This window comes from Amblyomma mixtum, chromosome 6 (genome assembly GCF_055824585.1).
Source record: "Amblyomma mixtum isolate Tamu chromosome 6, ASM5582458v1, whole genome shotgun sequence".
NCBI lineage: Eukaryota > Metazoa > Arthropoda > Arachnida > Ixodida > Ixodidae > Amblyomma > Amblyomma mixtum.
The window spans coordinates 134,001,029-134,009,632 of NC_143017.1; the positions used below are offsets into that span (position 1 = coordinate 134,001,029).

General features: G+C 46.5%; 1 long non-coding RNA gene across 1 annotated transcript in view; it reads left to right on the forward strand.

Annotated features, from left to right (window-relative positions):
- Positions 1-4,512, forward strand: part of LOC149340440 (uncharacterized) — a 64,378-nt gene extending 59,866 nt beyond the window's left edge. The window contains exon 5 of the long non-coding RNA XR_016283863.1: positions 3,195-4,512. This is a non-coding gene — a long non-coding RNA (uncharacterized LOC149340440). The remainder of the gene's footprint in view (positions 1-3,194) is intronic.
- The last annotated feature ends 4,092 nt before the right edge of the window (positions 4,513-8,604 follow it).

Here is an 8,604-nt window from a genome sequence, read left to right on the forward strand (position 1 = left end):
TGGAAAACTCATCAGTCATGCAGGCATTGCAGAATCAGGCTGTATAATAGCCTTATATGAAAATACTGGAAGATATATATAGCAACTGCACAGCTACCATAGCTCTCCATAAAGTCAGCAGTAACATTCCCATGAGGAACGGCGTCAGGCAGGGAGACACGATCTCGCCAATGCTATTCAACGCCTCTTTACGGGAGGTTTTCCGAGGCCTGGATTGGGAACAGTTGGGGAGAATACCTAAGTAATCTGCGATTCGCTGATGATATTGCGATGCTAAGTCACTCAGGAAATGAGCTACAAAGCATGATCAATGAGCTAGACAGGCACAGCAGAACGGTAGGTCTTAAATGTAACATGCAGAAAACAGCAGTTCACAATTGATAGGTAGGTTCTGAAAATGGTAAGGGAATACTTCTTCTTAGGGCAGGTAGTGACCGACGATCCGGATCATGAGAGAGAAATAGCTAGAATAAGAACGAAATGGAACGCATATGGCATGTTCTGCCATATCATGAATGGCAGTTTACCAATATCCCTGAAGAGAAAAGAATATATCAGCTGTATCGTACCGGTACTCACCTATGGGGCAGAAACATGGAGGCTAACGAAAAGGGTTCAGCTTAAGGCGAGGACAACGTAGCGAGCTATGGAAAGAGAAATGATAAGTGTAACATTAAGAGACCGGAAGCGGGAGGAGTGGGTGAGGAAACAAACGCGGGGTAGTGACATGCTAGTCAATGGCTTTGAGCAGGGCATGTAATGCGAAGACAATATAACCGCTGCTCCTTAAGGGTAACGGAGTGGATTTCAATAGAAGATTGAGAAGTTTGCGGAGATACGATGTGCGCAGGTAGAAAAGTACAGGGTTAATTATAGAGACATGGGAGGGGCCTTTGTCCTGCAGTGGGCGTAGTCAGGCTGATGATGATGATGAAGACGATTTGCCACCATGGCACTGCTGCCCTGCAGTATGTGGCCTCTCACTGATATATTCAGACAAAAATCAAAAGTCAACGAGCACATACTACACAGAGAATTTATTGTGTACACACAAAACTCGTACAGTACGGGCAGTTCGTACCCTAACATTTCATTTCGTCCACAACAGAGAACAAACAATGCGGGAGGGGGAGGTCAGTTAAGCCTAGGCCTAGTGTGCCGTGTAAAACATTCCTAAAAGTGGACAGGGGGCACATACTCAAAAGCTCAACTCAAAGAAGTGGGGAGACCAGTAGGGCACGAGCGGCATCTCAAGCCTACCCTCTCTCACAACATAAAACCGCATGTGCCAGCGTCGCAGGAACCGCGCCTCGCCATGTGGTTCGAGCCGGTCAGACAGATATAAGCTGCAGGAATTTTTCTCACTGATGGCTCGAAAAATGAAATGCATGTTGGAAGACTAGTAATTCAAGAAAAAGGGAAAGAATGATAACGACTGCCGACAAATCTTCGTAGCTGTAGAGCAAAATTTAAAAGAGAACATCAACACTGATTCCCTGAGCATGCTTAAAGCACTGCACTCTAGAAATGCTCTTGAACCTATAACAGGAAGCACAATACATGGCATAGTTAAAATCAGAAAACAAAAACATAACATTAAATTCTGCTGGGTTCCTAGCCATGTCGGAATTGTGGGCAATGAGAAAGCAGATGCATGCGCTGGATAAGCACGATTTGGTCAAATACATCACATGAACCTACCGCATAGGGATTGTTCGAAGTTAATGGGGTAAACTCAGAAATGAACGGCAGGTTGCATAGCAAGAACAGGGAAACAACAAACTGCATTCCACAAGGCCCATTTTAGGAAAATGGAAGTCGTGTAGACATAACTCTTTATAGAAGTTGTGTCGACTATGCATGGGACACACACACAATTTCTTGTGAAGAAAAAAGGCAGACTTCTCCGCGAAATGTGTGCTGATGAGCTCCCCATAAACCAAATTTTAATTTCGTGCCCAGAATTTGAAGGACTAAGAAAAATAATTGACATCATTTTACAATGAATACATTCCCTTACACTCCATGACACTTTTAGGTGATCAAGCACTTTTGGATTTCTCATATATTTGTAAGTTTTTCAAGGAAGCCAGAGGGAGAGGTCGGCCGGTGGTAACATGGCCCTGGCCTGCTACTCCACACCGGGGGAAGGGAAAGTGCGAATAAAGGTTGATGTGCACACACACCGACAAATATCATTAACACATACTGGAGTAGGGGCTCTAGTATGTGTTAATGTTATTGGCCCCAAAACTATTTTTGGCATTAAAATGAACGTAGAGAATGCTGCATATCAAGGCAGGTATGATTTGTTATGCCTTCAGGCCTACGAACACTTCCCTGCAAACCGATCCCTCTCAGAAATTCTAATAAAAGAGAAGGAAAGCATTTGGAACGGAAGCTGTGTGCAGCGCGCTTCAGATAAATCGACGCTTGCAGTGTTTTCTGTTTTTCGCAACTGAAGTACGAAATGACACGCACTTCTTTCCACCTACTATTCTGGAGCGCATCACCACTGGGCCTCCCTAGCTTGCACCTTCTTGAGAACACGGATCAGGTGTGCGGCGCTGTTCACGAAATGGCCCTAGCAAAGAAAATCCTTCCCGCCCGGATACTGACATTTGGAAACGCTACCGCAGCTCGTCAAAGGCACACACTTGCCCACTAAGGGAGTAATTACTCATTGACATACACCCGAGCGCAGCCAATCGGCTACAAAGGAAAGCTATACAGCTTTCTCAGAAACTTCGTAGTTAAAGAAAAATTCGTCCTGATCCGGGGAACGAATTTTTCTTTAACTATGAAGTTTCTAAGAAAGCCGTACAGCTTTCCTTTGTAGCCGATTGGCGGCGCTCAGGTGGATGTCAATGAGTAATTACTCCCTTATTACAAATCTACTCCACCTTGGGGATTCCCCTAAACATTTGACCAACACTTGCCCACTATTGCAATAGATTTGAGCCGACCAACACCTTGGCGCCCTGCTTAGATGGTGACATTACTAAATGCGACAGATTCTTACGCAGCAGACTCAAGATGGGAGCAATCGTGCGTACCAAGCGACGATGCTATCCGCACTTCCACTATTGGACGCGCCGTAGCTGGTACCGGGCTAACGGGGTTTTGTACAAATGTTTGGCGCCGCGGTTGCTAGGGGGTCGATGTTTCAACCCCCCCGTAACGAATCTGTGCAGGTCACGACGAGCGAGGCTTTGGATGACTGGAGGGGCAGGACATGGTCTCCACACAGCCCCAAGTGAAGCTGCGGACGGCAGAGCACACCACTCATTCCAGCTCGTGAGGAAATGCCGTAGCGTGAACCAAACGGTTTGTAGCATATGTGCGCTCTCCCCATATTGTCACTGTTGTGCTGTGGCCAGGATGTTTGCGACCAATCACGAGGCCGCCATGTTTGGTATAGCACAAAGCAGTCATACTCCTTAGTGTACTGCTGAAATGTGCCTTTGGTGAAGGGTGAGCATTATTGAAAGTCGCGACGGTTACAGTGCCTGAGAAATTGGTTCTCCAAGGCAGCATGAACCGCAGAATTGATATTGTGCGCGGCACCTGTTTTCTCAAGGTGTTTCACGTGAGACAGTATACACTCTTTTTTTAAATAGGCATTTTCAACATGGCATTGTCAGCGGTGTAGTACATCGAGATACGACGTGCGAACACGCAGAATGGTTAACTAATATTAAATAGTGAACTTTGAAACAATTGCAGAGGTGCTTGTAGCCTACCATATCAGTTTTTAGAATTTCGAAAACGTGGTTACCCTAGAGACTGTGGCCCAACAAATTTTGGATTTATCGACAAGTTACGTGCACTGGAGAGGTAGCTTTGCCTGCGAGCTTCTCGAAAGCGCATGTATTTTGGTGCGATGTAGCCAGAATTTCTTGGATCACAGCGCCGAGGGTAACCACGTCAGCATAATTCTAAAAACCGATATGAATAATACTTACGATGGGCTACACGTCTCTCAATAAGTAAGGATCTTAACAGGAATTGCGGTTTTGGAGTCGCTCATTATGAGTGCGGCAGTGGAAGATGCTGTGGCCGCCTCTTACGCTTCGAAGGAGGTGGTTGCCCTTATCTAACCCGAAGCCTTGTGTTTGAGGTCGTGTGACACCACGCTTACGGCGTGCGCTGGGTTGCATGGCTATTCTGCCGCGTCTGCATAGAGTGCGTCTTCGTTGTCCGCGTGTTTTTTATACAGGGCTTTGGAGCATGCTTCGCGTCATTCCTGGTTGTGGGTTGGGTGTACGTTTTTGGGTATTGGGTGGACGATTAGCTTTTCTTTGATTTGTTTAGGAACGCTGTGGGTGTTGTCCGGAGGGGGACCCGTTGGTTGAATGTTTAATGCGGCTAGAATGTGTCTGGCCGTGTTTGTGGAGGATAGTCTGTCCAACTGTGCTGTGCGGTGGGTTTCAGTCAGTTCTTGTAGAGTGTTGTGGACCCCCATGAGGATGAGTCTGTTGTTTGAGGCCCCTTGTGGGAGATTTAGGGCCGATTTGTAGGCCTGTCTTATTAGCGAGTTTACTATATCCGCTTCTATCTTTGTGAGGTGAAGATAGGGGAGTGTGTATACCATTCTGCTAATCACGAATGCTTGCACTAACCACCTGAGGTCATGTTCTTGCATGCCTCAGTGCTTGTTTGCCATTGTTTTTATTAGCCTGATGGTTTGATGTGTCATGATCGTGAGTTTGACGGATGGGCTGCTCACGTATTCATCCGTGAGTGCTGTCAGTGGGATACGCACGAAGGTATACGTGGTCCAGACAGCTTTCCCCACCCCCACCCATTCACAAGCCACAGGCTCATCTCCACCCTCACGTACCCCATACACCACCCACCAAGGAGTCCAGCAATACATTCATACAGAAGTATTCCACACCGAAAGCAGTTACGCAAGAACAAGCAACGTGAACATTAAAGGGGTCATGACATGATCTACTAACAAATCGTGGGGTTCTAGCCACGACCGTTGTTATGCATACTTAAAAAAGAAGCAGGGCTCTACGTGCGCATTTTAGCTAAAAATTGCAATTTGAAGTTATCGGGTCTAAGCCCCTCCCCCGACAGCGCCGCCGTCTGGTGGAAAACCGCTGCAAAAGCACTTTGACACATTACGGTGAAGCCGCCGAGATCGGCAGTAGACAGAAAAGGGAAGGACACGGACCTTTGTTGCCTTTGTTCCCCTGTCGAGACTACCTCCCCTTTACCATTCGGCACCCCTATCCCGAACAGCGAGCAACCCACTACCCTACGCTCATTACGCGGAGTGCGCAGTTCACTCGTTATGTTGAGCGAAAGCACGGCGTCATGAATCGCGAGCGCGTTAGTCATACCTGACTACCACACGGCACAGCAGAAGTTTTAAACATTCAATTACAAATTACTAGAAGCACCAAATCCGCTCACATTTTGCCCAGTTGTGCTGAGATGCATAGCGCACAAAATGTAATGAACAACTTGAGTTGAAAAATGGTGTCATAACACATTTAAAGGTTATCTGGTGACAGCTCCCACACGCCGCAAAGCCATCCTCACTCCTTAAACCTAAACACACCCGCAAGAATCGGCGCAACGGTTACATGAGGCCCCACCACAGACCTTGCTTATATATTCAAGCCCACACGTCCTGATCAAACCGCAGAGTGTCCTAGCAGATTTTTTCGGCAGCAACCTCCCCACCTTTAACACTACCCTTACATTCAAAACCAAAATATTTCTTCCCCACACTTTTCTCTTCTGTGCGATGTCAGTGCACGGTCAAGAACCCCAGGTGGTCGACATTTTCGGAGCCCTTCACTACGGCGTCCCTCATAGCATGAGTCGCTTTGGCACGTTAAACCCCTGTAACCCAATGCACTCAACTCCTCTGGCAGTGAGACAAACTTCGCTCTCATCTTGCGCCAGAACCAGTAGGATTGAGCAAGCTTTGCACACCCCAAGCAAACGAGTCAAAAAGATACCCAGGACATCACAGGTAGACTCACACATTTTACATATCTGGGCAGCCGCCAACGCCTCCTTGGACGCTGGCGTCTACAAAGCCTCAACAGCAAACTCCGCCTCCGAATCTCCATCTGCACACAGGCCGCGAAAATTTCAGCAACCACCCTCGCTTGAAACAGCTGGGCTTCTTTCTACATCATCATCATCATCATCATCAGCCTGACTACGCCCACTGCAGAGCAAAGGCCTCTCCAATTAACCCTTTCCTTTGCCACCTAATTTTCTGCCGCCCCCTGCTACGCTTGCCTTCGCATTACAAGCCCTGCCCAAGCCCATTTCTTCCTCTTGATTTCGACCAGGATCCCCCATAGTATCCATCACCCCATATGTGGGTACCGCTAAGATACAACTGTTGTATACTGGTGTACTGCCATTCATGATCTGAGAGAACCTGCCCATGCGCTCCACCCCATTCTTATTCTTCTAGTTATTTCCCTCTCATGATCCGGATTAGCGGTCACTACCCGCCCTAAGTAGTCATATTCTCTTACTGGACTGTTGAATATTACTTCGGTTTTCTGTATGTTAATTTTTAGTCCCACCGTTCTGCTCTGCAGTTCATGTATTGAGTGACTTAGCAAGGCAATGTCATCAGCGAATCGCGGATCACTTAGGTAGTCTCCACTGACTCTTATTCCTAGCTGTTCCCAATGAAGGCCCCGGAATACCTCCTGTAAACAGGCGGTGAATAGCGTAGGCGAGATCGTGTCTCCCTGCCTGACATCTTTCCTCATTGGGATTTTATTGCTGACTTTATGGAAAACTACTGTAGCTGTGCAATCGTTGTAAATATCTTCCAATATTTTCCCATAACATTCTTCTGCACCCTGATTCCGCAATGCCTGCATGACTGTTGAGGTTTCTACTAAGTCGAATGCTTTCTCGTAATCAATGAACGCTATATATAGGCGCTGGTTATATTCTGCGCATTTCTCTATCACCTGACTGATAGCGTGAATATGGTTTATTGTCGAGTATCTTTTACGAAAGCCTCCCGGATCATTCGGTTAATTGAAGTCTAAGTTTGTCCTGAATTATTAGCGATTACCTTAGTAAATACCGTGTTGTCAACAGGCATTAAGCTGATCGGTCCGTAATTCCTCAAGTCCGTGACGTCTCAATTCTTATGAATTAAGATAATGTTAGCGTTTTTCCAAGCTCTAGGTCACAAGGCATTGCGTATACAGGGTGACTAGTTATTCTAGCACAATCTCTCCTCCATCCTTCAACGAATCTGCTGTTATCTGATCCTCACCAGCTGCTTACCCCCTTGGCATTGCTCCTAAGGCTTTCTACTTCCTCCTCCGTTACTGATGGGATGTCCCATTGGTGTGCTCTACTGCCCCTCTCAGTAGCAATCTGATTACAATCGCTACTGTATTGATTTGTGTAAAACTCTTCGGCTACTTTAACTATCTCATCCATATTGCTAATGACATTGCCCTATTTGTCTCTTATCACATACGTCTGGTTTTTGCCTATGCCTACTTTTCTCTTCATTGCTTTTAGGCTACCTCCACTCTTTAGAGCATGCTCGATTTTCTGCATGTTAAACTTCCTGATGTCGGCTACATTGCGCTTATTTAGTAACTTCGACAGCTCTACTAGGTCTATTCTGTCTGTGGAGTTAGACGTCCTCATGCTTTGGCGTTTCTTAATCAGATCTTTAGTCTCCTCAGATAGCTTGCCGGTATCCTGTCGAACCATCCTACCACCTACTTCTATGGCGCACACCATAATTATAGCTTTGAGATGATCGTTCAATGTTTCAACATTACGGTCGTCTTCTTCAGTTAAAGCACAAAATCTTTTCTGCAGCAAAATCCTAAATTCCGCTACTTTCCCTCTTAATGCTAACTCAGTAATAGACTTCCGCTTCACTAATTTCCTCCGTTCCCTTTTCAAATGTAAGCTAATACGAGACCTTACCGTTCTGTGGTCGCTACGACGGACCTTTCCGAGGACCTCCACATCCTCTAAGATACCAGGGCGAGCGCATAGTATGAAGTTTATTTCATTTTTAATCTCACCATTGGGGATCTTCCACGTCAACTTCCCGTTAGCTCGTTTGCGGAAGAAGGTATTCATGATCCGTAAATTGTTTCTATCCGCGAACTCTACTAACAACTTTCCCCTGCTATTCCGAGAACCTATGCCATAGTCACCTACCGCCTGGTCTCCAGCTTGCTTCTTGCCTACCTTCGCATTGAAGTAGCCCATTAGTACTGTGTACTGTGATTTTACTTTGCTCATTGCCGATTCAACGTCTTCATATAATACTATAAAACTCCTCTGTTGCCAGCTATACCCTGATTGATGAGGAATCCCACACCTAGTTCTCGTCTATCTGCTGATCCACGATAGCACAGTACATGCCCCCCCCCCAATGGCATCTCATTTAATACCCGCCAATTCCTACAACAGCACTGCTAAGCTAGCCTCACTGGATAGAGTTCTTGCGTTAAACGTTGCTAGGTTCATTTTCCCATGGAGGCCTGAGGGTTAATTGGGTTGTTCATGGGAGGTTGCGGGTCCTGGTCACCGAGATCAGGCCGCACAGCAGGCCTGGGTGTACAGTTC